This window comes from Bos grunniens, chromosome 20 (assembly GCF_055505025.1).
Source record: "Bos grunniens cultivar Pamir isolate PY7600 chromosome 20, Bosgru_T2T1.0, whole genome shotgun sequence".
NCBI classification, from domain to species: domain Eukaryota; kingdom Metazoa; phylum Chordata; class Mammalia; order Artiodactyla; family Bovidae; genus Bos; species Bos grunniens.
In genome coordinates this window covers 53,024,688-53,047,865 of record NC_141184.1, presented here as the reverse complement: position 1 = coordinate 53,047,865, position 23,178 = coordinate 53,024,688, and the positions used below count along the sequence as shown (strand labels likewise).

Here is a 23,178-nt window from a genome sequence, read left to right as displayed (position 1 = left end):
TCTTTCCAGTAGTCAGGTACAGATGTGAGAATTGTACCATAAAAGAAGGCAGAGCACCAAAGAATTGATGCTTTCACTCTGGTGTTGGAGAAGACTCTTGAGAGTTCCTTGGACAGCAAGGAGATCAAACTAGTCAATCCTAAAGGAAAGCAACCCTAAATACTCATTGGAAGGACGGATGGTGAAGTTGAAGCTCCAATACTTTGGCCACCTGATGCGAAGAGCTGACTCATTGGAAAAGACCCTGATGCTGGGAAAGATTGAGGGCAGGAGGAGAAGAGGGTGACAGAGGATGAGATGGTTGGATGGCATCACCAATTCAATGGACATGAACTTAGACAAACTCCAGGAGATAGTGAGGGACAGGGAAGGCTGGCATGCTACAGTCCATGGGGTCAGCAACAACAAAGGAAAAATCTCCCTACCTAGCAATTTTTTAAGAAAACCATGCACTAAAGGGAAAATTGCTATATCCCCTCCCCCATCTTTCTTATGCTTTGTTTTGTTTGCTGTGTTAATTGGAGATTTACATTACTTATTCTGTATGATATCCAGACCTTTCAGGAATTATTTGGTATTTTTCCAGTTGTTCCTCCTTCCTGGCCTTGGGCGTGGTGCTGGAGCAGCAGAGAGAAATCGAGCGTAGTCCCTACTCATCAGGAGTTCACACTCCAGCTGGCTGGCCCAACCACAACCAGCAACTACCATGCGGTTTGATGAGGGAGACAGTTTGACAAGGCATGGCAGTGGCATGGATGCAAGTGTTCGACTTAGGGGCAGGAAATTGAGGGGAAGCTTGAGATCTTGAGATGGGGCGGGATATGTGAGCTGTATCCTGTCAAAAAGTGGTGGTATTTCAGATGCAGGGGAAGAGGCTTGGGAGGTAGAGGTGGTCTGGGAAGAGGGACTAGTAAGTCCAAAACACAGAGGTGACAATGGCCTTGTGTGTTTTGGGAACCTTTGGGAGGTTGGTAAGGCTAGAGCACGTGGGAAATGACGAAAGAAGAAAGAAGGAGACGAGCATGGAATGTCTGGTAGGCTGTGCAGAGGCACCTGGAGTCTTTCTAAAGCCTCTGGGAGCCTCCCAGGATTTCTCAGAGTCCCTCGGCAGCCATGGTTCCCACGCAAGCCAACAGTGACTGGAAGTTTGCTAGACTCCAAGGAGGCAGGCCCAATGAGGGGGAGTTAACCCCCTTGGTAGCAGCCCTGAGACAATGATGGATAAATGTCCCAGCTTCCTGGTCCCTGAGTGGGGCAAAACTGCAGTTCATCCTTGGGTGTCCTGGAGGCCCCCACTGGATGGAGCCCCACTGCTCACAGCAGTGATCTGATCATTTTCACATCAGTATTTCTTCTCGCCCCTGCCGTTCTTCCACGCCCCTTACACTTGCTCCCTGGGGCTCTTCTTCAATAATATTTGCACTTAAATTCTTAGCTTAGAGTCTGTTTCTTATGGAACCCAACCTAAGCCAGTGTTTTGGGAGATGGGGAGAGATACGGTCATGCAGGTAGACTCTACATGGTTTTCATGAACACGAAGGTAAGAGGGGAGGATTCAAGAGCAATTTAGAAAGTACAATTTGTAGAAATTACAGCTTTGCTGGATGTATCGTGAGAAGAAGGGAGGGAGTCTCAGGTGACTCATGGTTTGGGCTTGTGAACTGGGGAACTCTATTAAGCAAGATAAGGACCACAGGCTGGAAAATAGCATTTTTGGTGACATATAAGGAATTTGGATTTGATTATGTCGAGTTTGAAGAATTGCCACAGACAGTGTGAAGCTTAGAGGAAAGAAGCAGCTTGGAAACCCCAGCATTGAAGACAGGCATCATTTCCTAAGTAGCAGGGGAAGCTATGGTATGAGTGTGGGCAGGGGCTGTGGGGAAAACCCAGCAAGGACAGAACCCTGGGAATACATGCCAAGCCTTACCAAGCATATGGGTGAGGAGGACCTGCTAAAGAGGAGTAAAAGACCAGGCAAGGGCCAAGAGAGTGATATTGCAGAAACTGAGAGAGGGAGAAAACAATGAAGAGCTTCCATGAGGTAAGCCTGCACATTTCCATTGGATGTAGACGCTGGGTGGTCAGTGGTATCTTTAGGAAGTTGGTATTAATTTGGATCAGTTAGAGAAGCAGGAGGGGTTTCCCCCCTTAAGAAATCTAATTTTATCACTTGGAAAATAGGTTCAACAAGAAATGCCTCAGTTCAGTTCAGTTCAGTTGCTCAGTTGTGTCCGACTCTTTGTGACCCCATGAATCGCAGCACGCCAGGCCTCCCTGTCCATCACCAACTCCTGGAGTTCACTCAGACTCACGTCCATCGAATCAGTGATGCCATCCAGCCATCTCATCGTCTGTTGTCCCCTTCTCCTCCTGCCCCCAATCCCTCCCAGCATCAGAGTCTTTTCCAATGAGTCAAGTCTTCGCATGCGGTGGCCAAAGTACTGGAGTTTCAGTTAGAAATGCCTAGAAGAGTATAAATAGATGAGCATACTTTCTAATTCTAGGTAAACATGATTTCAGTTAGCATGCCAAAGGATACAACCCTCTATTTAGATGATTTGTATAAAATCGGAGACTTACAAAGCTTCAAGTTTATTGTTCTAATTGGGCAAGATTTTTCCTTCTAAGCTAGCTGTTATTATTCTTTTTTTTAAGTTGGTCCTACTCCTGTTCAAGGAGCTTCCCAGGTGACTCAGTGGTAAAGTGCCCACCTGCCAATGCAGGAGCTGCAGGGGATGTGGGTTCCATCCCTAGGTTGGGAAGAGCTCCTGGAGTAGGAAATGAAAACCCTCCCCAGTCTTCTTGATGGGATAATCACATGGACAGAGGAGCCTGTCAGGCTACAGGCCATGGGGTCACAAAAGAGTCAGACACAACTGAGTGACTGAGCATGCATGTACTCCTGTTTAAAAAACAAAGCAAAACAAAGTTTAATTTTATAGCTGGTGCCCTGTTGAATTTTGAATAACAGTGATACTTTCTATGTCTTATTTAGTTACTTGTGATTAAGGATTTAATCTCTATGGTTAGACTGGGTAAGTATTAGAACGATTCCCCTATGACTTTCTAAGATCCCTGGGGAGGTACTTCTCTGTGCCTCAGTTTCCCCATCTGTAAAGTGGAGGTGACATTCTGAGGTAATATAACCTCAGAATGTTTCTCTCAGGACAATTGAGTTAATTCTAGTAGTGTACTTAAAACCATGTGTGGCACAGACTAAGTGCTTAGTACCTTTTAGTACTGAAATACTATTTATTAGTGTTTTTCCTATGTATTATCCATTTCTGTTGTTAAAAATCGGGAGACAGCATGATGTAAAGGAATAATGGTTGGACTAGAAAACAAAAGAGTAAGGGTCTATTCTCAGTTTTTTCTGTCAACTCCACTCATTTCTCTGAGCTCACTTTTCTTCATTTGTAAAAGACGGAGGTTGGAAGACAAAACCTTTGCCAGTCTTGGCTTTAATATTCTGGAAGCCTGCCATTTGCTTGGGGGTGGAGGGAGGAGGTTGCTGATTTACATTAGTGGTCTTAGCTATACCCTGTTTTTCCCTGAGGGAAAGATAAACGGGCAAAAAGGGAAATCTGAAAACCTTGCCACTAGGCTTTATGAAAAGTGTGAAAAGTTGTGTGAAAAGTTTTGGTTTACTTTCACACAATTCCTTTCTTGGGCTGAAACGCTCAGATCAATTGCTTGTGTTCTCTTTGGATAGCTTATCTTTTCTTTTTGTGTATATCCAGTGATTTTTCATTTTTGGCATTTTAAAATCCCTTTTATAGAAAAATCAAAACATTTTCATGCATCCATTTTATTTGTTAATGCTATAATCTATATAAAACCAGCCCACTTAAAGTAATTATTCTTTTACATCATAAATACGACATGAAAATAAAGTAATAATTATATGATGTGCTGTTTTCTTGTATCTTAACACATTTTTGAGGTCTGAAAATTGGTCCCTTTTCTAGTTTTGCCCTTAATCCAGTGCATTTTTCCTTTGATGAGTTATTTTTCATATGCACACACGGGGGAGCTTTTGAGACACTGGTTTGGATGTTATACGTCAATGGCTTTCCCAACAACTTGAGTCTGAGGTGATGGAACAGAGTTCTCCATCACGGGCAGCATAAGAGGCTGAGATTTCCTTAGCGTTTGTTGTCTGTTATGAGGTCCTAGGAACAATTTGTTATTCTCTCCTAAAAGTAGCTGTGTATGTGCATTCTCAAGCAAAAAAAAAAAAAAAAAAAAAAGGGTAAAAATAAAAAAAGGAAGATTTTAGCAGATTTGTTTTCTGATGCCTCAATAAGAAGATTATGGGACCTAAAAGCATGGTGGAATAGAAGAAAAAATCCTACCTGAAAGGAGAGGAAGAAAAAGTGAAAGGTCAGAGTTGAGCCTGATGCTCTTGGCCTCTTGCTCTGTTTGCTGTTGGAGGGAAATAGAGAAAAATAGAGAGTGCTGTGTTAAGTGAAAAGAAGCCTCTGTTTCACAGGCCCTGAACTGGCTTTATCATTTTCTTTTTTTTGGACCCAATTAAAAAAAATAATTTTTAACGTAAATTAACACATAAAAATAGCCCTGGTGGCAGCTGCACAGATACATGATGGAGTATCATGGATGGCTGGGGCTTCCCTTTGCCCCAGTTTATTTGGATTATCAACAGCAACATAGTCACGCCCAGATGCTTTGCTCATGAAGCAGGGTTTTAAATGCCTTTGAAAATGAAGATACTATGAGAAAATCAATACTGCTGATTTTTTTTTTACTGCTATTTATATATCCACAAAACCCTGGATTAATATAAATTTATTTAAAATTAAGCAGACCATTCTTTGTGATGAATGGGAAATAGGTAAAAGTAGCTTCTCCTTCTCACTGGTTTTGGCTCCCAAGGCAGCCAAATTATATTCTCTGCAGTTTATGTTTGACTCTTTGCCACTCCTTTTCTCTAATCTTTTCCTCGGGACTCTCTCTCACTCTTGTGGTTTCAATCACCAACTGTATTACCATCCTGGACTTCCATCACAGACTCCAACTGTACATTTTCTACCACTCACTAAACATTCCTACCTGGATATCAGAGTCAGATGTAGTAAATCAGGTGCCAAACTTACCTTCCTTCCTCCACTTGTCTGCTCAGCCTCCTCCTTTACTCCCCACCTCAGCTCACCAATCCCTCCTGGCTTTTCCACTTCTACTCTTTTTTTAATAACTTTATTTTATATTGGCATGTCCTGTTGGCAATGTTGGGATAGTTTCAGGTGCATAGCAAAGAAACTCAGCCATACATATGCATGTAGCCATTTTCCCCCAGACCCTCTCCCATCCAGGCTGCCATATAACATTGAGCAGAGTTCCCTGTGCTATGCAGTAGGACCTTGTTGGTTATTCAGTTTTTAAACATAGCAGCATGTACATGTCAATCCCAAACTCCCTCATTATCTCTTCCTTCCACCCTTCCCCGCTATGTGTCCATAAGTTCATTTTCTAAGTCTGTGAGTGTTTCTGTTTCATAAACATTTTATGTATTTGTATCATTTCTTTTTAGAATTCACATATGAGGGATGTCATACAGTATTTCTCTCTCTCTGACTTAATTTACTCAGTATGAAAATCTCTAGATCCGTCTATGTTGCTGCAGATGGCATTCTTTCATTTTTTATGGCCGAGTAATATTCCACTGCACACATATACCACGACTTCTTTATCCATTCCTCTGTCAATAGACACTTATGTTGCTTCCATACCTTGGCTATTGTAAACAGTGCTGCAATGAACACTGGGGTGCGTGTATCCTTTTGGACCACGTTTTCCTCTGGATGTTTGCCCAGAAGTCCCACTTCTGCTCTTGAATTTTTTGAGCCACCTAGGCTTGAAAATTTGGGGTCACTTTTGACACTTGCCTGTCTCATGTTCTGTGCTGTGTTATGACACCCCAAGACCACCCTTAGGCTTGATGACCTGCTGAAAGAATACATCGACTTAGAAAAGCTAGTACACTCATGGCTATGGTTTACTGAAGTAAAAGGACAGAGATTAAGAGAAAAGGGAAAGATGCATTGGGCATGATTTCTAGGAGAAAACAGACACAGGCTTCCAAAACTTTTTTCCCAGGGGAGTCGCATGGCTGTGCTTAATTCTCTGAGCAATGATGTGTGATGCGATGTGCAACCAGGGAACCAGCAGAGCTCACCTGAGCCCTGGTGTCCAGGGTTTTTATTAGGAATCAGTCATGTAGACATGCAGTGCCAATGTGATTTATTTCAGTTGTTCAGACTCCAGATCCCCAGGAAAAGACAGGAATTCACTGTGAATCATACTGTTAGGATAAACTATTTGACCAGACTGATACTGCTTGGCTCAAGGCTTCAGGCATATAACACTTTTACCCGGCAGACTATTCTAAGGACTCAGAGCTCAGCTCCTAAGAGCTGGCCAAGTCCTGGAGACAGGACATTTTTGAGAACATGCAGGATTTGAGGAACCCAGCTCTGTTGAGTTAACCTTACAATCACCAGGCTTTATTGGTTACTGGCAAAAATGGGTAAGAGCACATACTTTGGTGTTAAACAGGTATGTGTTTCTAGCTCTATGAGGATTAAATGAGATGTAGTTAAGAGAAGAGTGGACATATAAATACTAAATGAATGTTAGATGATGGTTTGTTGTTGTTATAATTAGTATTGTGTCTGCCCTTTCCTCTCCCATGCTGCATCTGTCCATCTAGTCTAAGACCTTATTGCCTTTGCTTTCATGGTACATTAGCTTCCCACATCAGTGAACCTAGGAAGTTCTACGGCAATAATGGTCCCCAAATCTGAGCAGCTTGCAGACACAGGAGGGTCTCTCACTCCATACTTACTCATTCTGAGTCAACTGCAGCTCTGCTCCATGTGGTTGTCATCCTGGGACCCAGACTGAAGGAACAGCTCTGCTTTGGGATATTATAAAAGAGCATGTGATAGAACCATTTACAGGCTCTTAAAGTTTTTCTTGAAAATGGCATGTTTTCTATGCATTCCCATATAATTGTCTAAAGAATGCCATGTAGGCAGACCTAAGGCTAATGGATTAGGAGTATATAATGTTCCCTTGGCAGGTGGTGGTGAGTGTTTGGATAATAATATAATGTCACCTTTCCTAGCTGGCCTCTCTGCCTCCAGGCTCCTCCTACTCTTGTCACACTCCAGTCTATTCTGTTGACTATCACCAAGTCTATATCCGCAAAGCTGAGTGTTGGTGAGTTATTTCCCTTCTCTAAAATTGCCTTAATTCACCATCTTCTACTGATTAGTCAAGTAAGCTCCTTTTTAAGTTCAACCACTCATGGCTCTCCTGTGCTCCAGTTAAACCTGAATATTCACCAACCCTGGGCCTATTTTATCTTAGCACCTCGGCACTATTGCTCACGACAGCCATTTACTGAGAAGGATGACAAGTGCCTTACTCATAGTCATGCCTGAAACATGTGATGAATGAATGGAAAAATAAATGTTGCTCCGGTGTTACAAAGAAACCCAACTGCTATTCAGTGACAGGGAGGCCAGGCAGGGGAGTGTGGGGAGGTAGAGATCCAACTCATGCTTTTCTCACAAGCCAAGTCCTGAGGTGGGATATGCAGGAAGGGTGTCTTCTTCTAATTAACACATAAGCAGTGAATAGTATAGCAGTGGCCTTCCTTCTAGGGTCTTTGTATATTAAAAGGAAACCTCCTGAAGAGGATCTTTGTGCACCCAAAGGACCATACAATATGGAAGTCATCACAGAGCAGCGGGAAAAAAACTGTTGTTTAGGGTCTGCTTTTTTTGTAAGTTTCATGTCCTGGGCCACCAAGTCACCGACCTACTCAGCCTCCTTTGAATATCTGTGTCTCAGGGACCCTTCATGAGATGGAGCTCTCATGCCACTTTGGGTTTCATGAGAAGGGACCCATGGGCTTGGCTGAATTTGCCCATTTAAGTTTTAGTTATCCTGAGGGCAGCACCCCTCTTACTGGAGAAAATAGCTCTTGAGGCCAAAAATAGAAGACTGAGAGTAAAGGATGAATAAAAGTAACTGGATCTATTTCACTTGGTAAAAGAGATAAAGCCTGGCTTCATGAAAACGTTCCTAAAAATAAAAACCAATCCCTGGCAGTGCAGCAAATAAGCCAAAACGGCTTCTTGGGTGAGTGATTTTTAAGGTTTTTTTTTTTTTTTTTTCCTGGTTACAATTTAAAAAAGCTTCTCTAAAAGAAATCTGTTCCAAATTCAGTTACTAAAAGGGAGTGATGCCGATTAGTGGGAAGGAGAGCCAGAGGACTTCGGTGGCCCCAGGCGGTGACTGTGAACGTGGGGGAGGCTTCCTTGCTCCCTGGGAGTCTGCTCTCAGCCGGGCTGTGCCTAACAGCTGTAGAGGTGATGAAACCATTGTGAGTGCTGTCAGCATCGAGTTGGTTTTAACTTTTTAAGCAATATTTTACTTAGGCTTCTACTTTGTGTCAAGGGGGCTAAGTTTTTAGATGACTAAGGTAATAAACCAAGCAAAGTAAACTCAGTGTCATCTGTGTTAAGGTATTATTAATACTCCAGCACTAATGAGATGCTGAGTAGCAAGACAGAGATGATTAGTGGTCACAGAATAAAGGAATTGAGGAGGCAAATTTTTACATCCTTACAGATTAGGATTAAGAGTAGTGTGCCTGCGTACTCAATCATGTCTGACTCTTTGCGACCTCATGGACTGTAGCCTGCCAGGCTCCTGTGTCCATGGGATTTCTCAGAAAAGAATAAATACTGGGGTGGGTTGCAATGCCCTCCTCTAGGGGATCTTTCTGACCCAGGGGCTGAACCTGTGTCTACTGTGTCAGCTGCATTGGCGGGCAGATTCTTTACCACTTAGCCACCTGAGAAGCTCATTAGAGTGTGGAGCTAATTAGTGGAGTCTGGAAAGAGAGACCTAGCCTTGACTTAGAGAGAAGATGAAGTTTGATCAACTCAACATATGTCCCCCTCACTACTGGAAAAACTCCAGGGCCATTTGTGTTGTCATTAAATAGTCTTACTAATAATAATTAATTTAATGAAATACCAATGTGTCTGTGGCATTTTGCCATTCACACTTCATATTTATGGGCTCCAAGTCTGCTCTGAAATTCCTTCACACACAACTTTAGCCATCATGACTTGCCAGTGGACAAAACAATAGAATCTTCTTATAGAACCCTAAGGATCTTGTCACTGTTCCCAAGCGTGAGGAGACTTTTTGGAACAAAGTGAAAGTGAGACCAAATGTTGCCTCCATTGTATGTATATTCTGTATATAGAAAAGATTTTTATATTTCCCTTTGAAGAAACATTCTTTTCAGGAACGGCTTTTCTTCTATAGTCTTATAAAATGCTATTAAGTAATTTTTTTTTAATTTGCTTTTTCTTCTTTTTATTTGAATGAACCTTCTCCTCCTTTCAGATGGATGGGTAGTCATTTAATTATCAATTGAGAAGGATTTGGGTCTTTTAGATCTTCCTTTAATGGGGAGTGATATGTCTATTGATAACCATGGTAGTTCCCCTCTGGGAGAATCCTTTGTAGTTCTGTGGCTTTGGTCTCTATAGGACTTGAAAGTGGATGCTGAGCTTTCTGTGTGAGTGGTCACTCCTGAGATCTTTGACTAAGCTGACAGGTCATTTTTCATCAAGGCCTGAGTTGGCTTCCCTGTCTGCTGTGGCTGGGGAACATGCTGGGTCAGATTTTGAAGCTGGAAACTTTCACGTTAAGTCACTTCAGTCATGGCTGACTCTTTGTGACCCTATGGACTGTAACCCGCCAGGTTCCTCTGTCTGCAGGATTCTCCAGGCAAGAATACTGGAGTGGGTTGCCGTGTGCCCTCCTCCAGGGGATCTCCCTGACCCAGGGATCAAACCCACGTCTCTTGAGTCTCCTGCATTGCAGGCAGATTCCTTACCACTGAGCCACCTGGGAAGCCCACCAAAACTTTTGCAGTGCTCCATCCAGATTCTGTTTCTTTAGAATGGTTAGAGTAGAACTGTTCTTCAGCTCATTCATGTCATTTATGGCAGTGATAATACAGTGATGATACAGCGAAGAACTTCTGCTCCTTTGCTCGTTTACTCTGAAATGTTTGAGTGCTTGCAGTGTGCTGAGCAACGTGCTAGATCCTGGAGGTTCAGTAGTAGGGTCTAAGTCAAATTGAGTCTTGTCCTCCTAGTGTCTAACATAGTTATAGTTGATGGGAGAAGATAGACAGTCAGGCTGCTCCAGTATATTGTGACGAGGGCGGTGATGAGCAAGCACGGTGAGCCCAGCAGGGATATTCAAAAGGATTTGGTTGTCTGTGTGAACCAGGAAGTGTGTCAGATGCTGAGTTTACAGTTAACTAGCAAAACAGACATTGCCTCTGCTGTCTTGATACTTAGGATTTTGGAAAACTGGTTTTGATTGAATGATCACATAAACACATATATGTGACATTGCTGTAAAGAAAACATGTGGTATGATAAAAGAATCTCCTAGGGAATCTAATTTAGACTGAGGGTTCTGGGAACATGAATTGGGGAAGACATTTAGGCTGAGACGTGAGTTATGAGTAGGAGCTGATCAACTGCAATGAGGGGAGGAAAGGGCTCCAGGTGGAAAGACAATCCTCTGCTAAGGCGGGTGGCAGCAAAAGTGTGAAGGTTCACAGGGCAGGATGTTTGCAGGGTGGGGGCAGAGAGAGAGTTAGGGGTTCACTAGGTTGTGGCCAGGGTCAGATCACAAGGAGCCTTCTTAGCCATAGGAAGGACTCTTGACTTTTCTTGGGGGGTGGGGTGGGGTATGGGAGCTTTTGAAGTGTTTGAGCAGGAAGGAGACACGATCAGGTTTGTGCCTTTAAGAAGGTCATGTGGTTTCAGGAGTAGATTAAGTTGTGGGACAAGTCAGGGGGCATGGAGACTAGATAGGAGGGTGCTGCAAGAACCAGGAGTAAGAATTTCAGTAGGGAGTATTGGTGGGTGTGTGGGCCCTTACACCACAGTGCCTGGCTCGGGTCCTAGCGCGGTCACTCAATAGCTGGACAGCTCCGAGCAGCCACTGTGCTTCTGTGGGCCGCTGGTCTTGTTTCTGTAAAATAGGGATGATAATACTAATGCCTGTTTCTTGGGTTGCTATGAGATAATCACCATTTAGTGCTCAGAGCAGCTTGTGGGTGAGGTGTTTGTGCACTGTGTTTTATGCTGGCTGGGCCCTGCTGAAAGGCTCAGGATTGGAGGGCCAGTGCAGGTGGGAGCCTGCTCTCGATTTACAACCCCCGTGCCCTGGAGGGAGTTTAACCATCCTGGAGGAGCAGATGCCTGTTTAAATTCATAAATTCATTTGTCCTAAAGGAGCATTGTTTTTGTAGTTTGGACAAAGTTACCTTGGGTTGCAAAGCCCTGCTGGCACATATAAGTACTCAATCAATGTTATCTGTTATTAGTGGCTGTGTGTGACTTTGTACAAATCAGTGAACCTTTCTATGCCCATTTTCTTATCTGTAAAATGAGAAAATAATGGCCCCTGTGTAATAGAAATGGTTATAAGAATTAATGAATTAATATACGCACAAGACTTAAAATAGTGCCTGGCATGAATAAATATATGTACTAAAAAGACACACAAGAGCTTTATTCATTCAGCGGCATTTGTGAGTCTACTGTATGCTGGGCACAGAGCTGAAACTTGGAAGAAAGAAGAAATGTCTCTGTCCTCATGAGGTAAACAAAAACTTAGCTTGATAATTAATTAAAACTCTCATAAGTGTTATGAAAATAAAGTCTAAGAGAGAAAGAAGCAATTAGGAATATTTGAAAATGTTTAGCTAGAAATAGGAAGAGCAAGAATCTGATTATATATAGGATATGATCCTCATGGCAGGATCCTGTCTCCCAACTTCATAGCTGGACTCCTAAGGATGAGTCTGATTACCTAGCTAACTTTGTGTGTGATTTGGGAAATGAATTCAGATAGAAATCAAAATGCACTATATTTAAAAATTATTTGGTGCACTGAAAAATTCCCCAAAGTTTATATAGAGAAAATGCATATATAGTCAACTGATTTTAAGCTTGTTATATAATCTTTAAGATTTGAAATAGCAAATGAGTTTTGTAAACTGGAAGCAATGTCCTTATTATCTATGTGGAGAAGAGATACATGAAAGTATCCCATGTGATTTTGCTTGCTTTGTCTTATTTGTTTTCCTGTTTAAATCTGACAGTGTCATGGGTGAATCAGATGACCTTCTCTGGGCAATATCTGAAACACTGTGGAGAGGGAACATGGTGGAATATTCATGGGCACCTTTAGCAGTTTAGGATTGCTCTCAGACTGAATTCTTATTCAGAGCTGTGCTGAGGGCTTGGGTACCCTAGGCAACACAGAAGTTTCTTTGATATGCTTCTTCGTGTTTCCTCTGTTTTAAATCCCCAAGTGAAATTGCACCTGGATCTGTAGCTCATGTCATTCGTCTTTACTCTGCCCTATCTGCTTCATTCTTCCTAACAGACCAAAAAGGTGATCATGTTTTGGGGGAGCAAGAAAAAGTGCCAGTTGGAATTTATAGGCATGCAGGAGAAAACTGCTTTGCTTTGCCATGGGAATGTTACAATATTGGCTATGAGTTGTTTGGATTTTGAAGGCTTGTTTTTTTCCAAAGATTTTTTTTTTTTTTTAATTTAGACCATTTTAAAAGTCTTTATGAATTTGTTATTATATTGCTTCTGTATTATGTTTTGGTCTTTTGGCTGGCAGGCATGGGTGATCTTAGCTCCCTGACCAGGGATCAAACCTGTACCCCTGCATTGAGGTGAAGTCTTAACCTCTAGATTATCAGACAAATCCCTTTGTTTGGTTTTTGAACTGAAGAAACTGTAGCAACATTATTAGGTAAATTAACAATTGTAGCTCAACCATTTTTTCAAGAAAAGAAAGGCTTATTAAGAGTATTGAGGGCTGTGCAAGGTAGAATAATGCCCATCTGCCTTCCTCCTTCCCCCACTTTCAAGATGTTCACATCCTAACCCCTGGAACCTGTGAATGTGCTGTGTTACCTGGCAAAGGGGAATTAAGGTTGGAGACGGAATTAAGGTTGATAATTAGATGACTTTGAGATGCAGAGGTTGTCCTAGATTATCTGGAAGGCTTCCCTGGTGACTCAGATGGTAAAGAACCTGCTTGCAACGCAGGAGACCCGGGTTTGATCCCGGGGTAGGGAAGAGCCCCTGGAAAAGGGAATGGCAGCCCACTCCAATATTCTTGCCTGAAGATTTGCATGGACAGAGAAAAGATTTCCATGTTCATTTCCATGGACAGATTTCCATGACAGGCTACAGTCCATGGTATTGCGAAGAGTCAGATGTGGTTGAGCGACTCACACACATAATGTAATCACATGGGGGCTCAAGAGTAGAAGAGGGAGGCAGTGGTGTAACAGGAAGTGTCAGTATGACGCAGCATGAGACAGTCTCCACCAGTCCTTTCTGGGTTTTAAAGATGGAGAAAGAGGGCCATAAGCCAAAGAATAAGAGCAGCTTCCACAAGCTAGAAAAGGAAAGAAAGCGAGTTCTCTTCTGAGCCCCCAGAAAGGGATGCAGCTCTTCGAACTCCAATTTAGGCCATCGAGACCCATTCTGGACCTCTGATGTCCATAGCTGAAAGACAGTACATTTGTATTGTTTTAAGTCACTAAGTTTGTGATAATCTGTTCCAGTGGCTAACCAACCAGACCTGACAATTTTAAGTTGTTAAGAATCTGGAGAACTGTGGAGTCTATACTTGTAAGAGAAACAATGTTAAATGCAAGTATCTGGTAGATCTTAGACAGCTGTCATTTTGTTCTTTAAGAATCTAGAGAAGAGGTAGAAAACTGAAACACTGTCAGTCTAGTGAGGTGGTATAAATGCATGAGACCAGCCTGATGGAAAAGAGGGAAGGGAGAGGAGTGTGGCTAACCAGAGAGTTCATGGCCAGGCTCGGGGAGCAAGGAGGGGCAGTGGCTGCTCATTTCCAGGTGATCTGTTGCTGTGAGGAAACGTGAGCAGTGTTGCCAGATCTTCCAAGTTCTTTCAGAGCAGCACCAAAGTTTGAAATTTTAGTGTAAATTATTCTAATATTTAACTCAAGACTGTTTAAATAAAAACCAACAACTAACCAACCAACCAGATACCTTTTAGAGTGTACGGTGATGCTGCTAAGCTGCTAAGTCGCTTCAGTCGTGTCCGACTCTGTGCGACCCCATAGACGGCAGCCCACCAGGCTCCCCCGTCCCTGGGATTCTCTAGGCAAGAACACTGGAGTGGGCTGCCGTTTCCTTCTCCAATGCATGAAAGTGAAAAGTGAAAGTGAAGTCGCTCAGTCGTGTCCAACTCTTAGCGACCCCATGGACTGCAGCCTACCAGGCTCCTCTGTCCATGGGATTTTCCAGGCAAGAGTACTGGAGTATGGTGATACAGGGAAATTAATAATTGAGCTAGTCAAGAATCAGCATCAGGCTTGATTGCAGAAGCCAAAGGTTTTTTCCCTTCTCCTCCTTAATAAAGTAAAAGGAGGAGGTTAATAATGGTGGAGAGATAAAAGGATATGGAAAAAAATAATATTTACCAAGTGCAAAATACCTACTAGACATTGAAGAAGGGATTTAAAGCTCACAATCCTTTAATTCTTGTAACAATTTTGTGAGGTAAGCAATGCTCTCACTTCCACGTAAGAAACCTGAGTCCAAAAGAGGTCAAATGACTTGCACTTGGCCATATAGATACTAAGTGGCAAAGAAAACTCGGCACACTTTTTTTACTGCGAAGTAAGATTATGTGGGGAGCTCACAGGTAGGTTTGTAATGAAGCGTGTGTCTGACTGGATTACTTCAGGAGAGAGGAGGCTGGCTTCCACTAGGTGGTTGAGTCTTGATGTGGGAATGTTTGGTGGACAGTGACAAAGGCCAACAAGCAGGATGGCTTTGAGTGGAATGTGTGTACACCCCCTTGGTTCTTATGGCAGCATCCTTCATAAGTTTAACCGAGAGGAGCTGAATGACTGAGATTGACCATTGGCTAAGTAAAAGCTCAAATGTGAAGAAATATGGGTGGGGGCTTCCCTGGTGGCTCAGTGGTAAAGAATCCACCCATGCAGGAGACATGGGTTTGATTCCTGATCCAGAAGGATCCCACATGCCTAGGGTTAACTAAGACCATCCATCACCGCTACCGAGCCTGTGTTCTAGAGCCTGGGAGCCACAACAATTGAGCCCATGTGCTGCAACTGAAGCCTGTGAGCCCAGAGCCCATGCTCCGCAACAAGGGCGGTCACAGCAATGAGAAGCTCGTGCACTTCAACCAGAGAGTAGCCCCTGTTCACTGCAACTAGAGGAAAGCCTGCACAGCAGTGCAGACCCAGCATAGACAAAAACAAACAAACAAACAAGGAAATCTGAGTAGTTCAACCTCACCAGTCTCTAGGAAATTTAAATTACATCCACAGTACCACATTGATGCTATACTACTACATCCATCAGATTGGCTAAAATGGAAATGACTGACAGCTTCCCAGGTGGCGCTAGTGGTAAAGAACCTGCCTGCCAATGTAGAAGACATAAGAGACGTGGGTTCGATCCCTGAGTGGGGAAGATCCCCTAGAGAAAGGCATGGCTACCCACTCCAGTATTCTTGCCTGGAGAATCCCATGGACAGAGGAGACTGGTGGGCTACAGTCCACAGGATTGCAAAAAAGTCAGACACAACTGAAATGACTTAGCATGCACCACTGAGAATGAGAGGCAATAGAAACCCTGCTGGTATGAGTATAAATTAGTAGATTCACTTTGGGAAGCTTTTCAATATCTGTGAAAGAGCATATATAATAACCTAGAGTCTAAGATTTCAATTCCTAGGTGCATATCTAGCAAAACTCTGTACATTAGACCACCGAAAGACATGTGCAAGAATGCTCATAGTAACATTATTTGTAATAGCAAAAAATGAAAGCAGCTCACTAATTTGTGGTATAGTCAAAACATAACTTACCATACAGCAATACAGAGGAATGAGAGTCAGTCACACACAATATGGATGAATCTCAAGAACACGGTGTGGAGAAAAGAAGCCCACCCAAAGCGTGTATGCTACATGATTTTGTTCATATGACGCTTAGGAACAGACCTTTGGCCTCAGGATTCAGGATCGTGATTAACTTTAAGGGGAAAAGATAACTGAGATGCAACGTAAGAGGGGGCCTCTAGATGCTGCAGTGTTCTAATTTTTAAAATGTTGTGAAAATCCATTGTCCTTCTCTGTGCTTATATTTTATTTCAATACAGAAAAAAAAAGAACATATGGCCTGGAGGGAAGGCAGGAATCACGACAGGGCAGTATTGAAATTGTTGACAAGTGCATTCAGCAGAAAAGATCGAATTATTGAATGTGTCCTCAGTTATATTGGATGCGGGGGACTGGGAGAAATTCGGGACATGATGGTTGTGATGGAAGAGGAAGAATTACTACCTTTCTAGATAATGGATGTAGAGAGCATCTTGATATGATGAATCTGCTGTGTAGCTGTTATGGGACTGAAGATAGAATATTCATCATCTGTGTGACTATGTCCTGTCCTGTTTCATGAGTCAAGCCATTTTCATAGTGCAACATGGGGAGGAGTCAGTAGTTTAATTCAAAGTAGATATAGTGGAGACCCTGACAGCTCATATTTTGACCTTATCTCATTTTTGCTTGTTAACTAGGCTCTAGACCTCTGTATAGGGAAACTGATAGCTGCATTACCATGTTAAGCAACTTATAGGTGATGTAAAAGATTTTGCTCTAGTTGTGAGCTTGAACCTGGCTTTTTCTGGTCTGTGGTCTCCTAGCAAGAGAAATGTAACAGTTAAGTTCCCCATGTGGCTTTAAAAGGGGGACAATTCTTTCTTATGTATATGCTGAAAGTACCTTTTTTTCTTTTCCTCAGAAAACTAGGTTTAAGATCTTTGTGTTAGTAATATCTATTTGCTACTTAGGTATTTTGGTTAAAATAGAAAGACCATTTGTCTCTTGAATCAAAGGTTAAAAAAATTTTCTTAATGGATTATATTCATTTCTAAGATTGCTTTCCAGTTATCATGGGTAACCAACTCTAAGGCAGAGGATGAGGAAATTAAGGGCAGTGTTGCATTTTCTTTCTTCATATTGCTTCTTACTTTTTTGGGTTGATTTGTATTCTATCTTTCCTTATATTTTATCTCTAATGGTTGATGAAGATAATTTCTAAATAAGTTTCATTTACATTTTCTTCTTCAGCTCCAGAGGTTCTGTTGAATGCAATCTGTGACATATATTAGGACAGCTGTGAAGTGAAGTGAAAGTCACTCAGTCATGTCCGACTCTTTGCAACTATACAGTCCATGGAATTCTCCAGGCCAGAATACTGGAGTGGGTAGCCTTTTCCTTCTCCAGGAGATCTTCCCAACCCAGGGATTGAGCCCAGGTCTCCCTCATTGTAGGTGGATTCTTTACCAACTGAGCTATCAGGGAAGCCCTGGACACCTGTAATGGAATACAAATAATCCATTACATAGCACATACCTAAAGGGACCTTCCCTTCTGTGTCAGTGGTAAAGAACCTGCCTGCCAATGCAGGAGACATGGGTTTGATTCCTGGGTTGGGAAGATCCCTTGGAGAAGGAAATTGGCAACCCACTCCAGTATTCTTGCATGGAAATCCCATGAAAGAGGATCCTGGCAGGCTACAGTCTATGGGGTTGCAGAAGAGTTGGACGTGACTTATTGACTAAACAACAACAACAAAGGGACCTTTAATTGATCATGAAAATTGAGATCTTTTGAGAATAAAAAGATGTGCTATTAATCATTATGCTGAACAACAGATGTGACGCAGCACTGTCCTGTGTAAATGGGGATGTGCGGTTGCCCCACCCAGAGCCCTTCTGGCGGGAATAAGCCTTGTGAAGTCTCCGTTCTGTTAGGGATGCTGCTTACCTGGCCCACCCGCTCTTGGTAGGATGACTCACAGATATTAACTCAGTTCTCTCCAGTGATACAATACTGGATACGTACAAATACTACATGACAGGTTTTGGATTTTATCTTCTAATTCCTCCCAGTTGAAATCCTGGCAAAAGCCTGTAACTGAATATTACCAACAGAATGGCCTCTATTCATGTCTGACCTGATTTTTCCTCCTTATTTTCTTGACTTTCGTTTTTCAGGATCTCATGACTGTAAGCAGACAATTCTCAGCCTTGTTAAACATAGAATTTTTTTTTTCAATGATGAGGTTGGGAAGTCAGTATGGCATGCAGTGTGTTTGCTACTCATTGCTTCTCACTGGGCCCAGCTTCCCTGTGATGGGCTGCCATGCAGGTCTCACTTTCTTCCTCCTTGGTCCTTGAATCAGCTGACTCACTCTTCTGTCTGTGCACTCTATTCTTAACAGTGGGAGTTGTTAGGAATCTGAGGGCTTAATTACACTCCATCCTTTCTCTGTGTCCTAGACCAATAGAGAAATAAAGACACAGAAGTCAGGGAATGATATATTTTTTAAGTTTTTGACTTATTTATGTTAGTGAATTAAAATTACACTATTATAAAGTGGAAGTGAAAAGTGAAGTGAAAGTGTTAGTCGCATAGTCGTGTCCAACTTTTTGTGATCTCATAGACTGTAGCCCACCAGGCTCCTCTGTCCATGGAATACTGGAGTGGGTTACCATGCCCTTCTCCAGGGGATCTTCCTGACCCAAGTATTGAATCCGGGTCTTCTGCACTGCGGGCAGATTCTTACCAACTGAACCACGAGGAATAGCAATGTATGTGCAAAGGGATTTAATGCATCATAGTATGTACAGTTATCATTAAAAAGTCAGGACGTAAGTCACAATGACTATAAACATAAAATCTATATTAGAACATTCTCCAGGGACCTCTCTGGTGGTCCAGTGTTTAAGACTTTGTGCTTTCACTGCAGGAAGTGCAGATTTGATCACTGGTCAGGAAATTAAAACCTCACATGCCATTGTGGCATGGCCAACATTACAGCCAAACCAAATTTAAAAAAAAAAAAACAAGAAAACATCCTCCATAAGTAATACATTGGACTGTTTTAGTTCACAGTTGTCATTTGAGAATCTGATGATCACTGCCCCTCATTTTATGATCCCTCAAAATCACCTGGACAGATATATATAAATAGGAGAGGAAATTTCATTGTGTATAATTTCCCTTTGGTCTATCTTGTTAAAACCCATTTATTTACTTCTATTGAGTTGCCCAAAAAGTTTGAGAGCTTTGAAGAGCCCATTTAAATATCATAAAGAATCTCTTCTTTAATCCTGACACATCTTCGTTATGGAGCTGGGCCCAATGGGCTTCCCACCATTTTTCCTCACAGTGGACTTACTTTCTCTGTCCCCAGGCAGCTAGTTCTGCCCCTGTGGATTTAAATAAGGAGAACAGAAGACCATCTGTGATTTCAGGATGGTAGTTCATGGTGAAAGGGAGGGTGAAAAGTAGAGGGGAGAAGAGTTACAGATAGCTAGAAGGAGGAAGAAAGAGGCATGGAAAGAGGAGGAGGAGAGAGGAAGAAGACAGAGAGAGGGTGATGGAGAGGGTGGGATGGTGTGGTCCAGATATTGAGAAGGAGGGAGCGAGGGAAGGAGAGAGAAAGAGAGATTGAGGAAGAGGGGGACCCAACAAGCAGACAATCCTTTTCTCTACCCATAATGGAAAATGGAGGAATGGCAGAGCTAGGGAAGGATACCTCCTCCCGAGTACCAGTAGGTGGCTGTGGGAATTCCTAGTTAATGTATTAAAGTGAGATTTTGGGAGAAGGAAAAAAGGGACCCCCCGCCGCCAACATGTCCTGCTACCCGCCCCCACCACCAGCCAACATAGGTCATGATGTTCCCTGTGAAACTCCTCTAAGTACCTCTCAAGATGGCAATGCCCAGAACCTTACTATTCAACCATCTCATGTACTGTGTCCTAGGGGCTACAGTGAGAACCCCGGACAACTACAATGCCTTTCCAACATTGTCGCATATGAAGGTATATGAAGTCACATCTTTGTCCCTGTAAATTGAAACAGAACACCAGCTCTCTTTAGGAGAAGGGTATAACACTTTTATGTTAGATGAAGACAACTTTATTATTACTGTTATTTTATGAAAGGGAAAATTACATGACTACATTTTGAAATGTTTGCAAATGTTTTGTCGTTGGGTAAAACCAGGGAATGGGAGAAGATCAAAGATATTTCAGAGATGCAAAATGAATTTCTTTCTACATAATGCTTCTTTCATTTCCACTATCTATAAGATCTGAAAAAGAACATTCAGTGATGACATACATTATTCAAAAGTATTTTCTCTGGAGAGGGCAGGGCTTTTCTTAACCTCCTTCTAGGTCAGGGCAGCTATGTCAGGTCAAGTGGAAGCACGAGGTCATCTTGGGGCTGGAAGCTTAGCCCTGATGATTCCTCTAGGAGAGTCAAAGGGATACTTGACATTTGTTACTTCCACTGGACTGGGAAAATATCCCTTCTGTGTTAAGTGCTTATTCTTCAGATTCAAAAAGTACAGAAGACTGTACTGACAAACTTGATGAGCAAGGCCGTCAGGACTCCCACTGAAAGCTCAGAGTATCACGGTCTCAGCAGGCACCAGAAACACAAAATTGAACAGTGAGTTAGGGCAGGGGAAATTGCAGGGAAGTAAGACTGGCACAAAGTGTTGAAATTCATGTTCCATTAAGGAGTAGGAAAAAATTACCTTGAATGGGCTACTTAAGATGGAAAAAAAAAAAAGAAATTGTATTTTCAAAGTTTTCATTTGATATAGACTTCTTATTGATACAAAATTCTTATAAAAGCCCAAAATGAGCAGAAGACCTAAATAGGCATTTCTCTAAAGAAGACATAAGATGGCCAAAATTGCTAATTATTAGAGAAATGCAAATCAAGACTGTAAAGAAGTACCCACTCATACCAGGCAGAATGGCCATCATCAAAAAGTCTACAAACAATAAATGTTGGAGAGGATGTGGAGAAAAGGGAACCCTCATGCACTGCTGGTGGGAGTGCAAATTGGTGCAGCCACTATGAACAACAGTATGGAGGTTCCTTAAAAAACTAAAACTAGAGCTACCACATGACCCTGCAATCCTATGCCTGGGCGTATATCTGGAGAAGGCAAAGACTCTAATCTGAAAAGATACATGCTGTCAAGCACTATGTACAATAGCCAAGACATGGAAGCAACCTTAAATGTTCATCAACAGATGAATGATAAAGGTGATGTCATGTATAAGTGTGTCTATATATATACACATACACACATGATGGAATATTACTTAGCCATAAAAGGAGTGAAATGACATTTGAAACAACATGGATGGACCTAGAGATTATCACACTAAGTGAAGTAAGTGAGAAAAAGAAAGATATCATCTGGTATTATTTATTTGTGGAATCTGAAAAAATGATACAAATAAACTTATTTACAAGACATAAATAGACTCATAAGACATAGAAAACAAATTTATGATACCAAAGGGGAAAAAGGGGGAGGTAAATTAGGAATTTGGGATTAACATAAATACACTACTATATATAAAATAGATAAACAGCAAGAACCTACTGTATAGCACAGGGAACTATATCTTATAATAACCTATAGTGGGAAAGAATCTGAATATACATATAAATATGTGTGTATAATAACAGAATCACTTTGCTGTACACCTGCAACATTGTAAATTTGACTATACTTCAAAAATAGTAAAGTGAAAACATTCTTGTAAATTATTTTTACCCCCAATAAATAAAAACTGGTTTTCTGAATAGACTGTGTGTATCTACCCATGTAGGAGACCTGTTCATCAGGACAGAATGATCTTGGAGATTAGGTAGAGTGCTTTGATCTTCAGCTCTCTTGGCCTGGGGTAGTGTTCATTTATTTCCCTTTTTCAAAAGTTTTAAGATCTGTTTCATCTGAGAGATTAAACATCCAGCTTACCAGTGAAAGCACACACAGATCTTCATGTCCCTTTAATCTCTTGATTTATCAGGTGCATCTCTCTGGTTGAATTTCATTTGCATGTTGATTTCATTTGTGGTTTGTGTAAAGTTCACTTCCAGGGCTGTGGTGCTGCCTATATCTGTGCAGATTAATCACCGTACAATTGGGCTGGTGTGGGAGTTGAGTGCAGTGAAAAGGAAGTCCTACTCTGCTTGCCAAGCCATTGATGCGTCAACCCACAGGAAGGGGAACTTTTTCCACAAAGGTGCCATGTGGGCTAGCAAATGGCCGTGATCACCCCCAAGGTCTCCTGTTTTGAAAAGCAGGCAGAAACGGTCTGGTCTAGATCCAGAAGTAGTTAGAGTCTTAGTCTCAACTATTTAAGTCTATTATTCAGTTGGGTTAGCCCGAGGAATTCAAAATTCTAATTTTGGGGAAGTCTTGGAACCTTGGTGTATTTGGTTCAAAACAGTGCTTGCTATAAAAATTTACTGTTCAGCAAGCTGCATAATTTGGGGCTTAATTGCATTCTGTCCACCCGTCCATCCATCCATACATCCATATATGCATCCAATCCGTCTCTTCATTATGAAAGACGGTTTGCACTGGTCAGATAGGTGTTGTAAGTTAATGGTTCAGGGAGGGATTACAATGTAATAGGACATGGTAGAGTCGTAGCAAATCAAATATTTCTCCACCCATGGAGAGTGTCCATTACTCACCATCTGGGGATTGTTGTCTTGCTGAAGAGCAAGCATGTGTACCTGTAGAAGTTCCAGATCTTTTGACTTTTTTTTCAAATGAGCTGAAAATAAAGTCGTAAAATCTCCTGAGTTTTAAATATTGACAGCCAATTAATTCAACTGTTTAAAAATACTATGCTAACATTGTGAGACTTGTTGCTACCCGTTAACATGGGGAAAATAGGTTGATCACATTAGGTGTTTGGTTGTCAGTTTGTGATCTCTGCCTCTAAGGGATGTACGTGTGTCCTTAGAAGGGTGTCCAGTATCATCTTGTAGTTGAATGGGAAACTTCTCTACTTTTAGTGAATTTTGAAGTAGAGATATCATCTAATCATCCCTCTGCATTTTGGAGGATAGGCATTTTTCATGATCGTGCTTGGTTAAGTCCGACTCTGT

The 23,178-nt window shown here is 41.9% G+C and overlaps 1 protein-coding gene across 10 annotated transcripts in view; it reads left to right on the top strand.

Annotated features, from left to right (window-relative positions):
- PDE4D (phosphodiesterase 4D) overlaps positions 1–23,178 on the top strand; it is a 1,650,639-nt gene that overhangs the window by 166,517 nt on the left and 1,460,944 nt on the right. The gene's annotated exons all lie outside the window — the stretch shown is intronic.